The sequence below is a fragment of the Rhyacophila brunnea genome, unplaced genomic scaffold (genome assembly GCF_057557595.1).
Source record: "Rhyacophila brunnea isolate RB1 unplaced genomic scaffold, BYU_Rbru_1.0 scaffold_20, whole genome shotgun sequence".
Lineage (NCBI taxonomy): Eukaryota > Metazoa > Arthropoda > Insecta > Trichoptera > Rhyacophilidae > Rhyacophila > Rhyacophila brunnea.
Window position 1 is genome coordinate 8,317,412 of NW_028232860.1, and position 24,249 is coordinate 8,341,660.

The window sequence follows — 24,249 nt, forward strand, 5'->3', positions numbered from 1 at the left end:
ATGTTTACGACTGCTCATAAAATTAGGATTTTAACTGGATACTATTTGATTCAGAGGGTTTAAAATGCCATTTTTGAGATCAGTATGACATGGTGGTACATATAAAAAATATTTAACGGTCTCAAATAAGTTTATTGTTATTGAAAAATAATAGATTATTCAATAATAATTAATATTACATTGAGGTTTGTATTCATAATACACCTTTAATTGATATTTAATAATATTATTAAGCATTTGTATAGAATTAATAATATACACGGTACATAAAATTGGATTATTTTACTATAAACCTGGGATAGAATTACTTTGTGATACAATTTATGAATGGATACGTTCATTGTCACACTGTACCAATTGATTATGTAGGTACTTTTATACTATAACTTAAATAAGAAAATATTGGTAACTACAACTAAGAAACTGTACACGTGCATGGGTTTACTTGCATCAATAGTATGCATTTAAAACTATCGCGATAATAACTGTTTATACGTAAAAGTGTTGACTGCTGACTGTCTTATCAATCTCAGTGTCTTATTCGTTGATTAAAAAAACAGTTTATTAAAATATAATGCTTATACACCGTTGTAACATCAGTTTCTTGTTGTAGATTCATAATATATTTATACAATTTATAAACTGCCAGAAACTGGTAAGCCTCAAAATCATGTTATGGAGTTATTTCAATTTATAGTTTGAGATGCCCTCTAAAATCAGGTATAATGTCTTTGTGCTTTATGTGCATAATATTCTATAATATATCGGTAACTTTGATGTTTTTTCCAACATACATATTTATATCATCATCATCAGCTTGAATCTATCCACTGCTGGATGAAGGCCTCTTCAAGCTGCTTCCACTTCTCTCGGTCATGTGCGTTGCATTGCCACGTACTTTCGCAGAACTTTATCATTTCATAGATCCAGCGGCCTCTAGGTCTATCTTGTGGACGTTTTGTACCTCTTGGATACCACTGGATGACAAAATTTGTCCAACGATTGTCTCTTCTTCTAGCAATGTGTCAGCCCATTTCCATTTGAGGCTTTTAATGAACTCTATCACATCACAAACCCTTGTCTGCTTCCTTATCCACTCATATATTTATATATAGATACATAATCCGATGATAACTCTGATATCAATCGACTTACCAACTTTAGGCAGTACCCTACAAATTGTCGCTTGATGAATATAATGTTATAAGTTAAACGTAAACCTTTCAATGCTCCCGACATTTAAAGGGATGGGAGAACTAGAGTAGACGTTTGTTTAGCAGTGTATTCACTCCAAGTCATGATGATGATGATGACGATAATAACTGTATTACTTTATTACAGTTTACTTCACAAATTAAAGCGAAACAAACAATGCGAAACATTTTGTAATTTTGGTAGGAAAGACTGAGTTATTAAATTTTATGGAATTCTCGAAACACACAGCGGAGAGACAACTCTAAAAAGTAAAAGCCTATATATTATTTAATTCGCAGAGAATGTAGTTATTTAGAGCTAAGGATTAAATTGCTTTATATAATGTAGCAAACAAAACTACATGGAATTTTTCGAACATTAAAAAAAACACTCGGGCACAACTTTATAACTTGAGTAATACCGCGTTCTCACATGTCGATTTTTGTTGCTCAACTTTATATTGAATGTTGAAAAAAATATAGAAATATTCCCGCGTATCGATTTAAGTTGATCAAATCTTGATCAAGATCGTTTAACCAATTAAAACTTTTTTTAATAAAAACGTCATATTATTTAATTCGGAAACTAAAAAAAGCACAATTGTAACACACGGTAGCCTGACTAAATGAAATAAATACTAAGTATTAGTCTAACAGCTGCAAAAAAACAGCCAGTTCACTCAGAAAACAACCGAAAAAATAGGCATTTTTGTGTTAGATCTGATCTATCCATGTGAATAACTTTTGAGGAGATAATATTTTTATGTTATTTTGATGGTGTTGTACTAACCATTATTGGCAACTGACACCGTTCAATCATCCGAGATTTTTTTGAACTCATTTAGAAGTTAAGAATCTGACAAATTAATATGTGGTTGCAAATGTAATGGATATGGATTACCAGATAAAGCATTCAAAGATCACTAGTTCTAATTGAATAACCACATTTATATCTTAAAAAATATTATATATATTGTTAACGTATCTAACTTAACCTGACCTAACTTAACGGAACGTAACCTAATCTAACCTATGGCGTGCTACTGCCAAAAGTTGGCAAATCTCGAAATAATGTTTTAAGGTAATTGTAATTTTAAATTTAACAAGACCTCTAAAATCAGGCATAATGCTAATTTCTTTGAAATTTATGAGCTGAGCAGGATGATCTTGAATTTTTTTCTTACCTACATAATATGTACATATAATTCGTTGCTAACTTTAAATTTCTAAATTATCGACTTAACAACTTTTGATAACAGCCCCACGATATGAAAAATATCACTTTTTTAACTGGGTGTAGCTATTAGGTACTTATTTACATATACATTGGGGTAAGTGGCTAAGTATTACTCAAAGCGAACTAAATTTCATCCGTATCACCTGCTTTATTCAATTCAGGCAAGTTGGATCTTGATAAATGACTGAGGCGCACGATTAGGTAATTTGTAAGGCTAAAAGCTGTGCTTCATAAAAGTAGCTACTATGAGTACCTACTCTGAACTAGCTTTAGAGAAACCGTTATCTACCCACTTGTCATACAACTTTACTGCTATAAATCTTTCCGCAAACGAACAGTTAATTTGAGTGGTTGATGCTATTACTAAAAGTATATTTTGAAGGATTAATGCTGTAAAAAATAAGCCTATTTATTATACTTACTGATGTTTCTTTGTGAATAATAATCTCTAACCGTACAAAATAAATAATAAAATAGCTTGCAAATAAAATTTAATAGTTTTGAATTCTGATTTAAGTCCGCACTGTTTATTTTGAGAAGGTTTTAAATTAATTACAATGATTAACAAAGTATATTTTTCGTTTGCATTTAAATTGAATATTTGGTTCCGGTACAAGTCAAACGTCGTGTTTAATATACGAAATGGTCATAATATAATAAAATACGTAAATATAGTAATAATGTCCATTTGCAAACAGGGGGCTATCTCTTCAATAGCTGCTCATTGGTTAATTTGTGAAATGTATTATTCTAATGAATCTAAAATTCAACGTATTTATGCAGAATGTAGCCAGTCAACAATAATGTCGAGGTGAGATAATGGCACTTTAGCAACAACATGATATTAAAAATGTAAAAATGTAAAATTGTAAATAGTAATTTATTTCAAGAATATTTTTTTGCGGCTTGGCTATTTTCAGCAGAACGTAGAGAAAACCTTCTCGCATCTGATCTATTTATCATATCTCATGTTTTTTTATTTTTTGTGGACTGGCTACTTTCTACATAACTACCTATGTCCAATTATGTAATATTATATTTTTTTAAGTAGTACGGTAAAGTTTGAGAAACAGATCCTCAATGAAAAATCACTTAAACATAATTCTAACATTACTCCATTAGCCCCGTTTTCAGTATAAATTTCATAATATAATAGTTAAATTCTGTTTGATAAAGAAGCTTTTAATATAATATAATATGTATTTTTTTAAATATTCAATGCGATAATACACTAATTAATAATTTTAAAACCTTAATTGCTCCCCATTTTTTTCATATTTAAAAATGTCACCTCATTCACCTTATAATTGAAACTTGAATTTTTCCAACTACCTCTTTCTTCGACCACATACCTCTCTTTCTATCTGTGAGATGTGTCGATGGACCGAGGGAAGTGGCATGACATTGTTCTTACACTATTCCCCAATTCTGGGGCGTAAAGGTTGAAGTAAGTACCTCTTTCTTGAAAAATGTGACTCTTTCTTCTAGTTCTATCTTACTGAAGAATTAATACAGAAGTTTGTTGTATTCTTCAACTTGTTTTACTATAGTATAGCTGATAAGTCTATGCACTAGGCAACCTCCATTCTACACGTCGATACTCGTAATTTTGATTGTTCTTCCTAAAGCACTCCTAGGACAATTTAAAAGGGTGTATCTTATTTGTTATTCTACAGTATACATATTAAAGAATTTTTAATGATAACATTTTACGTTACATCAAATTGAAAAAGTGAAATTCATTAAAAAAAAATATCACATTAAAACATTTAAAAATTAAGGCATTTTGAGACATAAAATTATTGCTCGTTTTAAATCTTTTATACATTCCACAAAGCATGTGTTTGAGTGTCGCGAAAAATCCTGTTTTAATCCTTGCGAGCTCATTAATAACAGGAGGCGAGAACAGGCGCCATCAAACCAACAAGTAAAACGCTTGCAGTTTCAAATTTAGCGATCCCATGAGCTTTTTCGGCGACGAGTATCTACGCCCCGCTAAGCTTTGCGCCATGAGCTTTTAAATCGGGGCCCAAAGTTTGTATAAAGCGCTTTTATATTGTTCTGCATAATAACAAATATTTTTGTTATCATGTTTAGGTAGAATATTTACATATTATTTTTATAATTTTTTGTACGTATATATTTTTAATCCATAGTAGGTAATAACTTTAAGAATGTATTTTTGGTATCTGTTGAGAATTTTATTTTAAGCAGATAGTTCCGGTCCTGATGATTATTTAATTTACTGAAATTAGTATTACGGATAATTAAAACATATAATTTAATATATAACTTACACAAAGAATATTTAACAATAAATATCGCGAAGACAAAAGTAACGAGAAACTGGTTTTCCGAACCAAAAGCGATCCTGATGAATGGTAATAAATTTCTTTTATTTTGTTAACTGTCAATTCATGGTGGAACTGCATTGTATTGTTGTTTTTATTTAATAAAACGCATTTTTTTTGTAGTACTTATACCACTTTTAATCAATGTCCCACTGAGGCGGACGAAACCGGTCCTAATCTATTGATTAAAAGTGGAATAAGTACTACAAAAAAAAATTGCGTTTTATTAAATAAAACAAAAATGGTAATAAAATCGTGCGAGTCAGCAACTACGTCTATCTTGAACTACAGATGTCAACCGATAGTGGTGTGTGTGGCGAGATTTCTCGTAGAACTTAATTGGTATATTATATAGTGCATTTGTGCGCCTGAATAGTATCTTCAAAAGTGTCCACCCATTGTGTCTTCAGCCTTAAATGTTCAACCAATGTGTGCTACCAACGTTCACGTATGCGTAACAGCAATCCATAAATTAGGAGTAGCGCAATTTTGCATGGAAAGGTGCATGTTGGGCCTGTAAATATCACGAAATAAACCAATGGACAAGGAAGCAGACAAGAGTGTGCGATGTGATAGAGATCGCTAAGTACATTATAATGCATGTCGCTCGGCGAGTGGACAACTGCTGGATGTTTATCCCACGTTGGTACCCAAGCGGCACTAAACGCCTACAGGGTAGCACTAAAACCCGCTGAATAGACGAACTCATAATGTTTGGTGGATGTACGTGGCTGTGAAAAACTAGGGACCGAGAAAGGCGGAGGAAGCTACGGAAGGATTTCATCTAGCAGTGGATTGATTAGTTAATTATTATTATTATTATTATCTGTGTATCAAATACTAATCTAAAATATTACAATTATTGCTTGACGTTATCTGCCTTCCACGGCTTCTACAAAAGGAGCGATAACAAAAACTGATTAATCATATTATCACGACGTGTGATATTGCATTTAAAGAGAAAGGATTAGAGACAGTGACAGCTTGCAATTAATTGCCTTGTGATTGTGCTACACCATGTGAGGTTTCCAGGAAATGAGCATCTGTAGACCATTTCCGCACAAGCTGGCTGTTCGGTGACTACAGTCAGATGCATGCAGAACAAGACACTATTATTAATGGATGTAATCACATAATCACTCATATTTTTTCTACCTACCTTTCCTACCTAAAATATCCTATAGTGGTTTTCAAATGTATTTGTTTCATGGTGTATTTATTGTAAACAAAGTTTTTCACGGCGCGCTAAAATTATACAAGTTAAACATACCTACATAATTTTGAAAACTCTTCTGAGAAAATATATTATATATAACCAGTAGAATAAAATCTTTTTGACAAAAGTAAGACACTCCGGCGGGGAATCGAACTCTACATCTCCTTGGTTTACTCCCCGTCCGTGCATTACCTCTATGCTATAAGGTGACATACTAATTGCGACAAATTTTAACTATTGCCCTTTTTAATACCTACTCACCAGCGTTATTATTATATTATACCAGTTAATATTATGTTAGGTCAGTTAGGTGAGTATTTTGGGTGTTATACTAGCTAGCGGATATCGATTCATGTGTACTCTAAAATTTTAAAGATATTCGTTATTTACTAATACTATATTTTATAATTTCACATCTAAACTCGTTTCAATTGCAATACCTTGAATAATTTATCAAGAAAGCTATGGAAGTTCGTCCAAACACAGGTCAAACGCGACATTTTAGTTAACAACAAGTTAGCAAGCAAAAAAATTCATTCGACATGACGCGCAGGTATCATACCGAAATGTCACATTGGTACATTTGCAGAAGCTGTTTTTTCCCTTTGATTTCAGTTAGGCCCGTTTCAGACGGGACACCGGTGTCGGGCTCATATATAATATAGGAAGCCTTTGTATTCGAATAAATAGATCGTTGTATTATGTTTATGAATGCTCCACAGCTAATGAGTCAAAGCGTGTGCGGTACACTTTTCCGTCAGCCGCTACATACTTAAGCCGCCGATACACTTGTTTTTATTACCGCAGCCAGTTTTATGTTCTAATTTGTAACGCGAAATTATGCGTTGACTCATTAGCTCTGAGGCATTCATAAACATAATACAAAGGCCTCTTTATTCGAATACAAAAGCCTCCTATATTAAATACGAGCACGACACCGGTGTCCCGTCTGAAACGGGCCTTTACCGCATGATGTCAGTGTCTCAGCATGTCTACGCTTGTGCCTATGGAAGATAGTTGCAACATTATGTCTGATTTTAATTTACGATCATATCCCAGTCGAGACGATCTTAAAACCCATAAAATATAATATGCCAAGAATTTTTGAGTATTATGATATACCTACACACGACCACAAACATACATTTATACAATTCGTTATTGCTGCTTGTATAAACTTTGGTAACTTTGCAAAATCATTTTTTAAGTTGTATCATTTGAGTTATTTCCTTAATTTGTATAATTCAGTGGTTGACTTTCAAAACTGGACATGTCCATATATGCCGAAAATGATTTATTATCGGGATATCATTCTATTTCATCATACACACTTTGTTGACTTTCAAAAATAGCCGCAAAACACCAATTTCATATTGAAAAGAGGTTTCAAAAAGTAGGTTGACATTCAAATAGGGACACGTCCAACGTTGTTGACATTCGAAATGAGACATGTCACTATCAGCTAATGGCGGGACTGCACTGAGTCACGTGACCAAGTATTTTGTCATACAATCTGACAGTTTGGTTTTTGTCGCGTGCGTGTTTTCGCTCTGTGTTTTTATTTGGAAAGTTCATTTATCTTGGAGAAGTGAATAGTGGACATGTCCAGTTTTGAAAAATAACCACTGAATTATTAATAGTTATAAATTCATATTTGAACCCATTAAGATAATATACGTGATATAAAAAAATAATATGATTTTACGTGGCAATTCAAAAGTGTTAAAATAAATAAATGAAAATCTTTAAGACCTATGAGAATATTGACAGCTTATTGGCCAGAAAATCAACAGTTATATTCCTAACGTAGAAATAAAAAAAAATGTTTGGCTAGATCTAGTCTGTAATTTTAATACTCGTATAATAGAGCTTTCCCATACGTCGTATAGTAAATCTTAGTTAGAAACAATTCAAACAGATGTATGTTTCGAGTTGTTGGTAATTTTCAGCAGTCTTATCTCGCGAAACCACGTGAACGCTTTTAAGGCTGTACAACTACCGACGTCTGACGGACAGTTCCGCTATTAAAGGGCTGCTTAGCGCCGTTAGCTGTTAGACATCTCTACGAATAACGATACAACGGATCCGTTAGAACGTGGAACACAGTTCGAGCTAGACGGCTGTTCTTGATGGATAGGAGCTTTAATTTCAAATTACTTTGAACTTGTATAGACATATTTTGGAATATACGATTGTGAGCGTGTGTGAAATAAATGCATCAATTTTCCTATTCATTTAAAGCATAAGTGGTTGGTTTTAACGTTAGATTATTTTATCTATCGTCTTGTATTTTTTTTCAATGTTATAAGGTGATAAACGCATTATTAATAATGACCATATTCTATGCTATAACCGAAAAAGAAAATACTTTATATATTCAGGCTGCTTAAATCCACAAGTCCTGAAAGTAGAACAGAATCAATGCCTCGATACTGCAAGAGCTGACTCTGTATACCCTCGTTGTATTACGGGATTATTCTTATAGAATATTCGATGAGAGCCAGACTACCTCGAAAGATTAGTCGTTGAAAAAATATGCGAAATAAAAATTGTAGAGAACAAACACCGAGGAAATAGAGTTACCAATAGAAGAAATTCACTGAAAAACCTTTAACATCCAATACAAAGCTTGTAGTGTAAAAGAAAATAATAAGAAGAATGCTAAAGCTTATACAAATCATGAAAAAAAATTAAACCGGGTCAGCAAATAGTTCATAAATATAATATTTATTTATTTTGTATTCTATATGAAAACTGTGCAATTTATTAAGGCCATGCATTAGTTGAGGCACGGTCTAAAAAAATCGTTGCTAGGCGATGCGCGGATTGCGGGTGGCGGGTGAAAATGACGCCTGTCAAACGAAATATTATTTGTTATATAAATCCAACATACGTCCATTTTATGTTCTGTTTATTGTTCTATTAATAACAATAATAATATATTCATTGACATGTTTTCTTTTTAAAGTAAATGGGTAACGTTTTTAGTCATCTTTACACGATTTCAGAATTAATTGACCCGTCGCCATCACGCAGCAAAGTGACGTGTTCCTGGGTGAACATTCTCTCATTGAATGGCAGCGAGTCCAAAATTTCGTCGCGCGTACAGTTGAAAATTATTTGGCGTTTCACTGATGCGTCACCTTAAGAGATATAAACGTAGGAAAGTATTATTTTCATAAGTATTTGAACCAAAAATGCAAATTTCAAATGGTTTGGTCAAATGCCTAACCTTACCGTAATTCCATTCAATCGTACATTATTTTAGATATTTTATAGATATAAGAATATTGTTTATCTAATATCTAGCTTGCCGCGCGGCTTAATACATTGGACGCTAAAGCAAGGTGGCTATTCGATATAATTAGCATGCTATTTAAATGTGGTGATTAAAAAGTAATTATCTAGTCAGCAGTCAATGTGTCGCCTATAACGTAGTGGGTCCCTAGTTTGAATCCTAGACCTGGCAAGTGCACAAAATTATATTGTCTTTCAATTTATGTATGAGTCAGAGTATGGATCTAATAGATTAGACAAGACTAAGATCCTTGTTAAAATACAATCTGGTAATTATACAAAACCTCTGCACTGTGAAGGCCCATTATGATCCTATTAGGATCGGATATGATCAAAAAAATCTATCATGGTTTGCTAGGGTTTAATTGAATTTTAAAAACTAACCAATACTATCTGCAATTTGTATTCTTAGTTTAATAAAAACAATTAAGTACCTATCTGTGTCTGACAAAATTTAGTTTTCACTATTTATTATATTATATTATTATATCCTTCGCCACTGTCTTATATTTTTATGTTTTGGCAAAAAAAAAATAAACTAACATTTGAATACATACAAACAGTTACAAATTATAGCGGCGTGACTTCGAAAAGAGACCCAGAGATGGCGCGTCCCATTGATTGGACGTCGCAAGCGCTATGTAGACAGATTAGGATTTAACTCTATGTTTAACCCGTAATTGATATCTCTTACAGTTTTACAACCAGTGCTCAGCTTAGTCTGATGAGCTCTGACCCTTTTGATCATACAGGTAGTCTATTTTAAGACTAAGCATCTTACACTATCGAGATTCGTTTCTAGTAATAAGTGTGTTATTTAATTGTCAAATGTGATACCTACCTAAACTGAACTAATCCTTTCGAAAGTTCATCTGGTTATTTGGTTGAGCGAGTCATCTTATTTTGTTAATCTGTTTTACTGTACCGTTTGAAGTATTCTCTGTTATTGTTGATTAATCTTTGTGAACTCTGAATAAATACTAAAACCGGAAGTGTTTTTATTTTAAAAATAAAACATACTATAACTGGCGACCAACGTGGGCCCAAAGTATTTTTATTTTATAAATAAAACCATCCTATAAAATATAATAAATAAGCTTTGGCTTGATTTAAAAAAATACATATTTGAACAATTAATAAAAGAATCTAAAAAATACTTACAATTAATAACACTTAGCAGTTGTATATTGAAATTAAATTTATGTGCATAATTTATTCTGCTAAGAGTACACTGCCTTACTTAGTCCAGCTAGGTAATTATTTTTATTATTTATTTACTCGTAGCTAGTAAATAATTAATTATGACATAGTACACGTGCGTGTTTCAGTGCATTTCCTAGTATGCCACAAAACGCGAGGAATTTCAACTAGGCAATATATTATTATTAATTTAACCGTTGGCAATATTAATTGCCGAGTTCTAACAATAGTAAATCAAGCTTCTTTTGTTAAATAGGGAAATATTATATTTATAATAAAAAAAGATTCACTGGCGCAGTGAACGTAGAGCTATCTAAGTTTGCCAAAGAGGGCGGTTTTGACGAAATTACTTATTTCACCCTGTCACGCACAAGTGTTGGGACATAGGGCAAGCTCAAGGTCATACCACTTCTACAAATATATCGCCACGTCTTGCGCATGTGACACCTGCAGTCACAGAACATAATATAATAAATATAATTCTGATTGGTTATATACCAATACAGTAAATTTTGACGCTTTTGAATATGTGAGTGTCCTACTAAAATGAACCACGCATTATAGACGTGCAATAGTGTGTGTAATACACCAATATTGAATGAGAGTCAATGCATAAGCCGAGAGCAGTTGTCAGTATTCGATGCATGACATATTCTTGACCACGTGTTTAAATTTATCCCGTATTCTCCCTTACTCGAGATCGGTTGCCTGCTTCTTCTTACCCGTTAGGTATTTTAGTTTATTTCTAAGTTCCCTGCCTGCAGTGCATAATATAACTTGAAACTTGACCATGGCGATAGAATCCTTGTGGTTGTGCCACAAAGGCCCATAGTCACACTTTCTGGCTGCAACGGGAACGCATGTACCAACCAAGTAAAGCATCTCTTCATACTTATTTCAATCACCAAGATCTGGCATGTCTGCTCACGAAATCTGGTGTTAGTAATGTGTACCCCTAATATTCGCAAATATATCGATTCTCAAAGCTCAAACCTCAAAGGTCAAGACCTTTGTCGCTTGATAAGATGCCATGTCTCACAGCCAAGACTACGCAAATTAAATGTTTTGAGTTTATTTTGTTTATTCAATAAATAATGATAGTTTACAAAGTCTGTGAAATCTCACGGAGTTCGGCAGATAAAATGGTCGATAATACGCAGTTATCAAGGCCTCTTCTCCCCCACCTGTTACGTCCACGTTAAGGGTCCGACAGATTTAGTACTGACATTTACCGTCAAGAGACTACTTATCTACACAGTTGTATAATTTTTACATAGTCGAATAATATTTGTTAGGCTATGTTTATTTCTTCAAAAGTTAATAATTGTATTGTACCTAAAACTATTTAGATATCATGACCATGTGGGTAGCGACTTTCTTTGTCGAATATAAAGACGTACATCTACGTAAAAAAAAATAGATGTTATGTTATGAAACTGATTGATAACTCAGGTTTATAGAATATAGTTAGGTACTGGCCACATGAGATATTTTCAAAACATTAATTACAATTCAAGATAGTATTTATATTATAAAAAAACAGCTTAGATTATTTTTACTAATTAAGAATGATTTAAAAATAGAAATAAAAATTGTCAAAAAATATTATTAATGATAACTTAGTTAAAAATATCTAAGTAAATTTAAAAATAACAATTTTATTGTGTATTATAAAGAATTTTTTTTTAAACTTTTACATTTTGCATCAATATGCGTTCAAAGAAATCTTTGATGCAATGTAATTCCTGGTTAGATACATATTACATGTCACCCACGATAGTCGAGTGGTTACGCATTAGGGTTATAATATCGTGGATTACTAACTTAATAAAAATCTATGGTTACTTTGGAAGCAATTATTGAAATATTTGTAATATCGATTATATACGTAAATACGAACAACTAGCAGTATAACATAATATCTCATTGTATTTATTACCAATAACGTTCACATTTACTTTCATTAACACAAAATATCTCAGGACAATAATATACCTACGAATCTATTAGGTACCATATCACTAAATTAATAATATATATGTGTCACTAGGTCCACCTTTAGGTATTTTTTTTACTTTTTTGTGAATTCCTGAAGAACTAATGCTTTCTAACATTTCTGCATTATAGAAATGTGCAATTTATTAATTTAAAATATTCTATACTCGAAATAATATAAACTTTCACCCTTGTGACTGTGTACTTGAGAAAACAAAAAGCTGTTTTTCTCCTATTCATCTATTATGGACTTGTCTGATTTTGAAATCTAGCGACACATATATGAATCTAGTACACATATCTTACTCAAGGCCGAGAGGTTACCGCGTCGGCTTATAATGTCGTTGGTCCTGGATTCGAATCCCAGGTCTGGAAAATTCACATATTGTTTTTCAAAGTATTATTGGGGCCCAGGATCAAAAGGTTGAGCAAGTGGCTAGCATCTTTTTGCAAAAACTGAAAATCATAACATCCACTAAGATCTAACATGGTAAAAAGTGTATATGTATTGATTGAAAGTTATGAAATCTGTAAATACGTTAAAAAGATAACGGTTTCCCTCCGCTATTGAAATGTACCTACAGTCGATCTCTAAAATGTTATGTTTAATTTAAATAATAATGGCTGAAGTAGCTTAATATACAGTATTATTATAACATAATAAAACTTATAGGTAATGCACCTAAAAACCTCTCAGAACTATATCATTATTTTTATGTAGTATATAGATATTGTTATCTCATTGTGTAAATTGTGCAATGCAATTTGTATGCAATTAATGAAATTGGAACCAGTTACCCAACGATCATAGTGTCGTGTCATACAAAAATCTTTTTCAGTGTAGGCGGCCAATAAAATTAAACCATAATAGTTTTTTTGTCACTTGTGAGTAGGTAGGTACTATATTAAATTAAAAAAAATATGTAACTTATGTTTAAATAATTACAAGATAAAAATAACTTTTTATATACAACGTTTTTAAATTTTCTGTTGAATCTATAAACTTGACAATTGTTCTATGTATTAATAATTTAGGACAAATAAGGCAACAAATCGTTTATTTTTCTATTTTGCAACAAACAAACAAATATAGAATACTGAAATGTCATTTTGATTTCCATAGTAACGCACGTTAATTATAAAATAATTAATAATTTAGTTGCTAGGATCACCCCCTTAGCAACCAATAATAGTTGATTGGATTACGGATTTCTTCCGAAATAACTTTCATTCAAAACAAAATTAACTAAAAATGAATTCAATTCTACTTAAAGATGGCTAAAAGTATTTAAAAAATGTATTGGCATGGTGTTCTGATATATTCTAAAAGTTTCAAATGTCTAGCTAGTCGGGAAGTTAGTTAAAAATTGAATGCAAGATTTGTACCGGACAAATAAGAATACGACTTAATAAAAACGTTGTAAATTGTATAATATGTACCGTAACCAAGGAAAACTATTCATATAACAAACTGCAGAATACCCAGACATATAAAACCCAGACGTAAAATTTTAAACGGGCAGCAATTAAATGAAGAATATCTAGAGAGACCAAAAAGAAATCAGCCATAAAGAACAGACGTCACCACATATCTTGCAGTGACCGTTCTGGTGCTCTTGGAAACATTGTTATCCGGCGTAATATCTTCAGGATGGTCGCCATAAAGCTCTCGCGGTCGTGCGGCGAGGGTAATGGTTGGCAACCACTGCAGATGCATACGAAAGCTTTTGCAGGGAACGTTGCAATTCATTAGGGGTGGTGTTCGGAGTAAAGATTTCATACGGGGTGTGGCGTTTGCATTATAAAAGAGTTTAACCTTTGAGGGGGTTGCGAAACATACGGAGAAAACAACAGTTTCTTCAAGTAGTTTATTTAATTTCACGTCAGGACTTATACTATGGTTTAAAATATAGCACAATCATAATAATATAAATATACTATTGAAAAAGAGTACATACTTGAAAATAAATTTATTTAAATATAAATGAATTCGAGTTTCCCACCCGCCCACAGGAATTTGATTTATTGGAACGAGTTACACCCTTCTTCAGATATGTGCGTAACTTACCTTTGATAAATATTTATAAATATTGTACATATAAGTATATTATAATATAAAATGACTGATAGATGCTATCGTTCTTTAAATTTTAAGACATTAATTAAATTGTTTATCAATTCGGTAACGAATACGCACACGAGTTATGAGTATCAGATACTTATTCTTAAAAATAATTACAAGATAAAAAGAACTTTTTATTTACAACGTTTTTAAATTTTCTGTTGAAACTTGACTTGACTAGCTTAAACGATCAAAAAAAATTGTACTGATAGAAATAATACTGAAATGTCATATTGATTTCCATAGTAACGCACGTATATATTAATGAATTTTCATAATTCTTCTCAGGGTGACTCGTAATGTATACAAATGTCAAGATAGTACAATAATGAAGTAACGACACCGTCTACAAAATGTATAACGATGGCGGAATCACCTAGGGCCTAGGCTATTCAAAATATTCGCACTGTTTCCAAGCGATCGTTGTATGGAGAAATTGCCTACGTTATAATAATCAATACCGGTTTTGCTTGGTTACAAGGAGACTGTCAATAATTATTTATTTATTAAAGTACCTTCTTACTCTTTTTATTCTTAACCTCAGTTTAGGGGATTTTTTCCATTATAAGGATCAGCGCATCTATTCTATACACAAGACTTCTTTCGGCCGCTACGGTAGCTATCTAGTGTAGCATTTATTGCAACAATTACAATAAATTTAGCGTCTAAACAGTCAAAACTGTCTATCTCGCTCTAAAATTTACCATAGCCAAAAGAGTGCTGTAAAACATAGCACTTATTGTAATTGTTACAATAAGTCCCAATACTTTAATACAAACCTACACTAGATAGCTGCCGTAGCAGCCTAAAGCAGTCTTATGTATAGAATAGATGCGCTGGACCGGTTTTATGTTGTTAGAGGGAGATTGTCAATAATTACACTATTTGTTATAGGAGACTGCGTCGAGTGGAATAATAAATTAAAATGAACTTATCAAACAATTTTGTGAAAGTCTGGACTGACTACCTTTAAATTCTTTTGGAGTACTTAAGGATCAATGTATTTTTTACTGTGGTTTATATAGTTTAGTATGAATATATTATTTTGTAACAAATGTAGAAAAAGTCAATAACTTTACAATAGTCACACGCGGGCCGGGCCTATAGCTTAATAATTGGTTAAGATACTTCACGCGAACAGTGAAAAGACGTGAAGTTCAAGTTCCACTTGGTCTGCTTACGTATATTTTATAAGGTTTTTCAATATTCTATTCTCTATATTACAACGTTTTTCTTAGCTCGTATTCTTATTGGTCCGGTGGTTGTTTGTCCGGTACAAATCTTGCAATCGATTTTTAACTAACTTTCCGACTAGCTAGACATTTAAAACTTTTAGAATATATCAGAAGACGACGCCAATACATTTTTTTAATACTTTTAGTCATCTTTAAGTAGAACTGATTTCATTTTCAGTTAATTCTGTTTTGTATTGAAAGTTATTTCGGAAGAAATCCGTAAAAAGTAAAACTATTATTGGTTGCTAAGTGGGTCCTAGCAACTAAATTTTTAAGTACTTATTTATTCCGTTAAATGTGTCGATAAATATTTGACACTACCTACACACCACCAGATTTACTAAATATTGTGATTATATTTCAATTACAAGTCTTTTTCAACTGAACTCACCCACTTATAATATGCTTCTTGCAAATGAAATCGGATTGTTACATTACAGTTTAAGGGTTGATTATTACAAATAATATATCATTCATCATATTCATCTCAGAACTGAAAAGTTTTACAGGAGAACAAAAAAACTTAATAGAATATCTTCCTTGTGAATTATAAATTACATTTCTTGATGCGATAGCACACAATATGTGTATATTTTTCAATGAAAAATAATAATCATTAGAACTTTTTAAGGCTATACTTCAGTTGAGGTATGGTCTAAAAAGATCGTGGCTAGGCGATGCGCGAATTATGCAAATGACGCGTGCCGAACGAAATATAATTTGTCATAAAAATCCAACATGCGTTCATTTAATGTTATGTTTATTGTTATATTACTAATAATAATAGTACCTATATTCATTGACATGTTTTCTTTTTTAAGTAAATACGTAAAGTTTTTTAGTCATCTTTAGACGATTTAAGAATATTTTCATCCGACGCCATGACAAAATAAATTGACGTGCGCACACTTCACTGGCCGATTGGCGAGTCCAGGCGACGAGTGAGAAATTTCATCGCATCTACTGTTGAAAATTATTTGCCGTTTCACTGAAGTACGCTCTTAAGTACCTATCAGACAACATATAATATTTATAGACATATTATGTTATTTGACATACTTATTATGATTTATAATATGTAGAAACTTTGTTGTCAAATGTTTTTTTTGCTGGCATCAAAGAAACTTTAACACCTTTTAATTCATGTCATGCGTTGTTTTTAAAATAACGGTAAATGAGAGCATATGGACGAAGTTTTTTAAAACAATCACACATAAATCTCAAATATGAAAAAAACTGACGTTCGTGGTGTTCCTGCCAAAGTTGGTAAGTCTCGAAATCATGCCGTTGTTAACTCTAAATACCCAAATTATAGACTTACCAATTTTTGACAGCAATCCCACGTGGTGTTGCTGCCAAAAGTTGGTAAATCGATAATTTAGGTATTTACAGTTAAAATGGATTATGTATGCTAGAAAAAAATTAATGGCCGTCTGATATAGAATATGCACATAAAGCACAAAGAAATTAGCATTATGCTTCATATAAGGCATGTCAAACTTCAAATTGCAATTACTCCATAACATAATTAAGAGACTTAACAACTTTTGGCAGTAATCGACGATATGTTTTTTTTGTCAATACAATAAAATGCCATTATTTTTTTCTTTTCCTAGTTGTAATAATACTAAAAAGCTTCTCTTTTAAGTGATGTAACTTGATATTTTATAATATAGTTTATAATAACAAGTTAACTCGTACACAAGAAGTTTCACATATATGGCGCACGCTATGTACCTAACTAAAATGCAACAGATCCTCGCAATTCTATATGTGCATCCGATATAAATGTGTATATTTGAATCGTTCCAAAGATTCAGTACAGTGTTTCTCGGAGCAAAGCAATTTCGGATGTAGATTAACGATTCACGTCTGCAAGACTACCTACTTATATGATACAAATGCGCTTTAAGGTGCATAATTTATAGCCGCAACTGCTGGCAACAGTGTGACTGATATTTTTTCAAATTCAATTGAATAGCTCCTTTTTTATTCTAAAAATGAAACTTGTTTTACTAGACGTGATCTAAATTGATAAAAATGAATCTAATAAAAGACCGCATTGTTTAGGTAGTCAAACATTAAAATTATTCACAGGTCAGTTCAAGCAAACTTCAACCTGCTATCGCTCGCATTTGTCAAAAAAAGAAAAACAATTTAATACAATTTTTGATTAACTCAAACATTCAGTTTATGTAAATTATCAAACCCAATATGCATTCAGTATTGAATTATTTTTATGCCATAATATCTATTATCAGACGTCGGCTATAGTTGAGCCATTTTCTCCTTATGCGTCGCTGCTTTAAATAGGGGTGTAGTACTGAGCTTAAACCAGTCTCTGATGTTCTTCAGTCAGAACGTTTTTATTCTATCAGGGCCTCGCTTACTGGAGATTTTCCTTTAAATACTAAGATTCAAAAGATGATATCTGACGGGATTTTAGCAATTTTAAAGAGATTTTATCCAATTTAGAAAGAAAAAAATTTTATATAATGATTTTTGATGTGTAAAAGTTTTGAAAAATACGATAAATAACAGTGATCGCTTAATTTTATGTCGTTGGTAAGTTTTTGAAGTTTCATTCAATTAGTGTGTCGTTGTCATTAGTGTGTAACTATTCATTAATAATAATATCGTATTATCTTCTTATTTCTCGTAAGTATATCTGACTAATGTGCTCTTTTTCTCAGATTTCCACAGCCTACCTCTTTCCAAAAGTCACCCTTTGCCACTATAAAACAATAACATCTATCCAGGGATTATCTTGGCAATAAATAGCTGTACATTTAGGCTGAGATGCATGGAATGTTACTAATTGCTATTAGTACGTTATTTTTCCATTTAATACGTAAAAAGACATGCGCATATTATTATGACTAGTGACAGGTGACATCTATTCTGTCAGATGCAACTTGCAAGTATTCACGCAAATAACAACTGAAAACCTATGGTTTCCTGTACTGCAGAAATATGAAAAACTAGTAGTTTTCAATAATAATTCTCTTTGTAACAACATTGACATTTACCTACCTTCGTAAACACACGCCATGTTAATGTATTGCCATGTCAATAAAAATATCTGAATTCAGTATACCTTATTAGGTATACTGTCTCACTAGGCGTATTGTGGTTAAATTCAGCTAAGCAATCATAAACTAACGATTAATATTTTTAAAGTTTATAATTATTATTCCGTTAATATTATGTCGTTTGCATACTTTTATTTACCACTTTATTACAATTAAAAGATATTTGAATATATATGGGGAAAATGAAATTAAAAATAATATGGCAATGATACTTACTATGAACGTGACATTGTCCCACTATATCACCACTTTTGCAGCTGCTGTCATTGTGTTTTGATATATGTATATAATAATTTTGACATTATTTCGATATTGTATGCTTCTTGGGCCAAAAGTTAATTTAATAATTTATTAAAAAAACCTCTTTGAGAAACATTCGTGTATGTTTTGACCCCATGCTGTGAATACATGCATTTCTAATAATACCAGTAAAATATTTTTTTCTTATTTAGTGACGAAAATAAATAAATTTATTGATTTGTTTAGCTGAGAATAACAGCACATTGTATTATGTTTTCACTAATACGGCGTGTAAATTGATTTATTTCGGAACTTTTGGTAATAAATTAGAGATCGTGATGAGATTGTCATCGAAAAAATTAATTAAATACATTATTACAAGTAGTTTGTTCCGAATGGAGATTAATTATTTTGAAACGTGTTCATAGTAAATCGTGCCCAAAATGTTGCGTGTTAGCCATTTGATTTTATACGTAAGGTCAGTGAATTTTATTATTTAGTTATTTATTATTTAAGACAATTAAAAAAAAGGAAAAATTAGCTAATAAAAAAATTCTGTAGTACCAAGAAAAGTTAAGTTAGATCAATGTGAAAGTAAGGTTTGTTTACTAAGTAAACCATTATGTCATATTGTAATGTTCACAAGGCTTAGAGATATTTTCTAAACTTTTTGGTTGTATATCCAAAAAGCAAAAACGTCAAGGTACCCTCTCTTATATACACAACATTTATTATTATCAGTAAAGAATTAATACTTCATACTAGGCAACTATTTCAAGTTTACATTATTAATAATAAAAAAAATAATTGTGTATAAATGTACTTATTAAACTAATAAAAAAATATAATTTTCCAATGACATAAATTCTCTCTGCAGGTATGTACTTATTATAAATTGATTGGCGACTTGGTCAACCAGACGAAACGTATCACTCCCGCCAATACGACGTAACGAGCTATTCAAACAAAATCAAGCCAAACACACAAAATAACTAAAAGATAACACACGTACACAATCTCAAAATCTGAGGCTTTAGGTATGTAAACCTAACATGTTTTGTATTATATTAGTGTTTATTAGATTTTTTTTTGCGCTCGATCTGATTCAAATGGTTCCTTGGATTATGCGCTGAAATACCGAGACAGTTTTCTATGCCAATTTTGAAACTGGGGTTGTACATTATGACTTATCTATTTTAGTGTTTCTTTTTTTCGTAAAATATAATATTTTTTTATTCAGTAAGATACTGAAGATGAACACAATTCAATTTCACCTTTTAAATATGACTGTCCTAGAACCTTTCAGTTACCTTCCATAGTCTACCAACCTTCAACAGACACCCTTCGCCACTGACATAATATGTATCGGTAATTATATAGGTAAAGCTGGGCTGGAGTGCTTTTGGCCGCCTGAATAATGTCTTCAAAAGTGACGTCCAACTGTGGCTATAGCGCGAAATGTTCAACCAATGTGTGCTTCCCGTAATCACACATGCCTGTGAAACATGGACCCTAAGTAAAAGTGAGATCCAGAAACTTATAGTACTTATTAGTAGCACAATGTGGTATGGAGAGTTGCATGCTGGGCATAACGCAAAAGGACAAAAAGATGAATGAGTGGATAAGGAGACAGACGAGAGTTTGCGATGTGATGAAGTTCGATAAGAACCTTAAATGGACACGGGCAGGACACATTGCCCAAAGAAGGGACAATCATTGGATAAATCTAGTCATTCAGTGGTATCCAAGAGGTAAGAAACATCCGCAAGGTAGACATTGGATCGATGAAATGATTAAGTTCTGTGGATTTATGTGGCAACGCAACGCACATGACTAAGAAAAGTGGAATCAGCTTAGAGAGGCCTTCATCCATCAGTGAATAGATTCGGGCTGATCATGATGAAGATATAGGTGTGAACTTAAACTATGTGACATAATATGTGACTTTGTGGTTATTTTAATAATATATTGTACTTACGATATTACCCGACATAACGTGGTGAGAAAGTTTCACTTACCTAGAAAAAAAGAGAAGAATATATTAGTATTAGTGCATTCACTAAAAATAAACATAATACAATTATAATATACATACACATTGAACAAATGTTATTATTACAACGTTTTTCTTAGCTCGTATTCTTATTTGTCCGGTGGTTGTTTGTCCGGTACAAATCTTGCAATCGATTTTTAACTAACTTCCCGACTAGCTAGACATTTGAAACTTTTAGAATATATATCAAAACACGATGCCAATGCATTTTTTAATACTTTTAGCCATCTTTAAGTAGAATTGAATTCATTTTCAGTTAATTCTGTTTTGTATGAAAAATTATTTCGACACCATTATTGGTTGCTAGGGGTCTGGGGCCTAGCAACTAAATTATTAATATATACGTGCGTTACTATGAAAATCAATATGAATGTCAAAATGACATTTCAGTATTATTTCTATCAAGTACAAATTTTTTTGATCGTTTAAGCTAGTCAAGTCAAGTTTATGTGATTCAACAGAAAATTTAAAAATGGTGTATATTAAATGTTCTTTTTAGCTTGTAATTAAATATTATTTTAATTAAATGACGATTTGACGAATAAAAAATACTTTTTTATAAGAAAAGTTGACTGTATTGTTACGTTAATTATTATTGAATATAATATAAATATAGGCATTATTTTTATTACCAAAGAAAATGGGATACTTATATATATTATATTATGTAACTAGATAAAATATTGGAAGACTATGACGCCATAAATCAATGACTGACTCAATCGTGACCCGTAAATTAAAAATTAGTGTAGTTTTTGAAAACAAAAATTGCTGTTTGCATGTAATAAATAAACAAGGCGTTACCTAAAAAGCAGCAAATTATTTTTTCGACACCCAGTTTCTATTTAGATTTATGAATGGTTCGCGCCTGCTAAGGAGATTGTATTTTATTATTATGTGTTTTAGTAAACTGTCAACAAAGGCATTCAAACTCCATTTTTATAAATATTACAGACAGTAGAGAATCTTCAGGGAACTATGTAGGTATTAATTTATTTCAACAGATTGAATTTTTATACAAATTAGTAATGGTAATTATTATAAATATGCGACAGGTAAAACCTCAGAGTATTAATATAAAGATAGTGTATATTATTCAACTATATGAAGCCGTGTTTTTTGCGTGTAACGCACAGTAGAACCTTAATTTTATTATTCTTAACTTAACATATGAAACGTTATACATATGTTGCTTCTCAATACGGCTACCAAATTTAAATACAGCGTAGTTAACCATATGTTCTACTAAATTAATTTAAATTAATTACCACCAACTTTATTTTTAAATTTCATACTTGAATGACTGGAGTCAACCAAACCAATATTTGCCGGCGACGTGTATAAAAATATTTAATTCAGCGGTAAAAATTCTATCTTATTCTAACGCATATTGTGGAGAATATAAGCGTGCCGAATGCTTTTTCACTCGTACTTATGGTTCGTTTTTGTTCATGCCTTGGGTTAACCACTTAAAGTTAAACGATTAAATAGAGCAAAAGAGATAGGGAGACATACACGTTACTTCATCTATATTGTTCTGATATTACGATAATATCCTGATAGATTGACATATCCTGAGAATTATTTATTATCGGTGAAGACTGTGTCCTAAACGGAAGTAACACAATTTGAAACCTTCCACTTATATATGAACAAACATTGCATTTAAATAGTTTTTTACTTGTCTGTGTCATTTGATGTGTTGTTACGTGACGATACGATTCGCTTAATGTTTGCCAATTTAACCATGTAGTTAATAAATTAGTTATTTAAAACTGTATATAATTTAAATGAACTGTGGCCAATCCAAAGATACTCTTATTAAATAGGCTTAAAAAAACATTATTAATGAATCTTCAGTCAAAAAATATTCATAACTTATTTGTGTATATATTTTTTTGTGTGCATTACTAATTATCATATATGATAACGATGATTTTCATGGTAAAAACATTTGAAATAATCTTATAATTTGTTATTCTAATATTATATATTACACGACTAATAAAAATAAGTGCAAAAATTCAACACACTATTATTTTCCTCTGAATTTGAAAACTTGCCGCGCATTATTATAAAAACATCACGTTTAATAATTGAAATTCAAACTAAATTGATTCGAAATTTGAAATGATAAATGTTTGAATTCAATTAAAAATAATTTATTGAAAAAAATCGTGTCGAGAGTAATGTGATTATTACCACATAAAAACTGTGTTTTTAGTAGCAAAAAATCAATACAGTGTTTACATATTGATGGTATTGATAAGTACGCAATCATAATAATTCAATTATTAAAAACGTTTTTTCATTATCGATTTCAATAAAATTAATAAACATCGATGTGAATTAAATATTATTTAACCAATGATTTTAAAGACAACTTTCTTCTACGTGTATAAAGTTTTTATCTCTAACAGTGACGTCCCGTGGGAGTAGGCAGATTAAGCGTCGCTTGGGGGCGGCAGTTATCCAATGGGCGGTAAATCAAGGAGAATCACTAGGTTTATATAGAAATACGTAGGTACTCGTATATAAGTATTAACGGAAATATCTTTCCATTAAAAAAATCAGCTCACTGGTTGGAAACAAAATGTAATAAGTAGATACTATAAAGGTTTTTACAAGAATTTTTTGTCGGGTTAGCGATGTCTAGTTTACTTCCGTTGTTATTGGACGTCACGTTATTGGTAAACAGAAATGACGCGTGCAAACCTTATTTAAAATTTATCCAAATATTTCAAATATGGTTATCACTCGCGAGTTTTGGAAGTTGTTAGGTGTATTTTTAAATGTAGCTATCTGAAACCGTAGACTCGAAATGTTGTATATTGAAGCAGAGATGGCATTTAAATAAGATTTAGTAATATAATAATATGATCTAATATCCAGTATAAAATTGGTATCGATTTACCTCACTCTTCCATTACCATTCGTCAGCTTAAACAAAAATGTATTATTTTGTTGAGGATAATGAAGCATTAAAAATTACACAACACTATGTTTTTCACGATCACA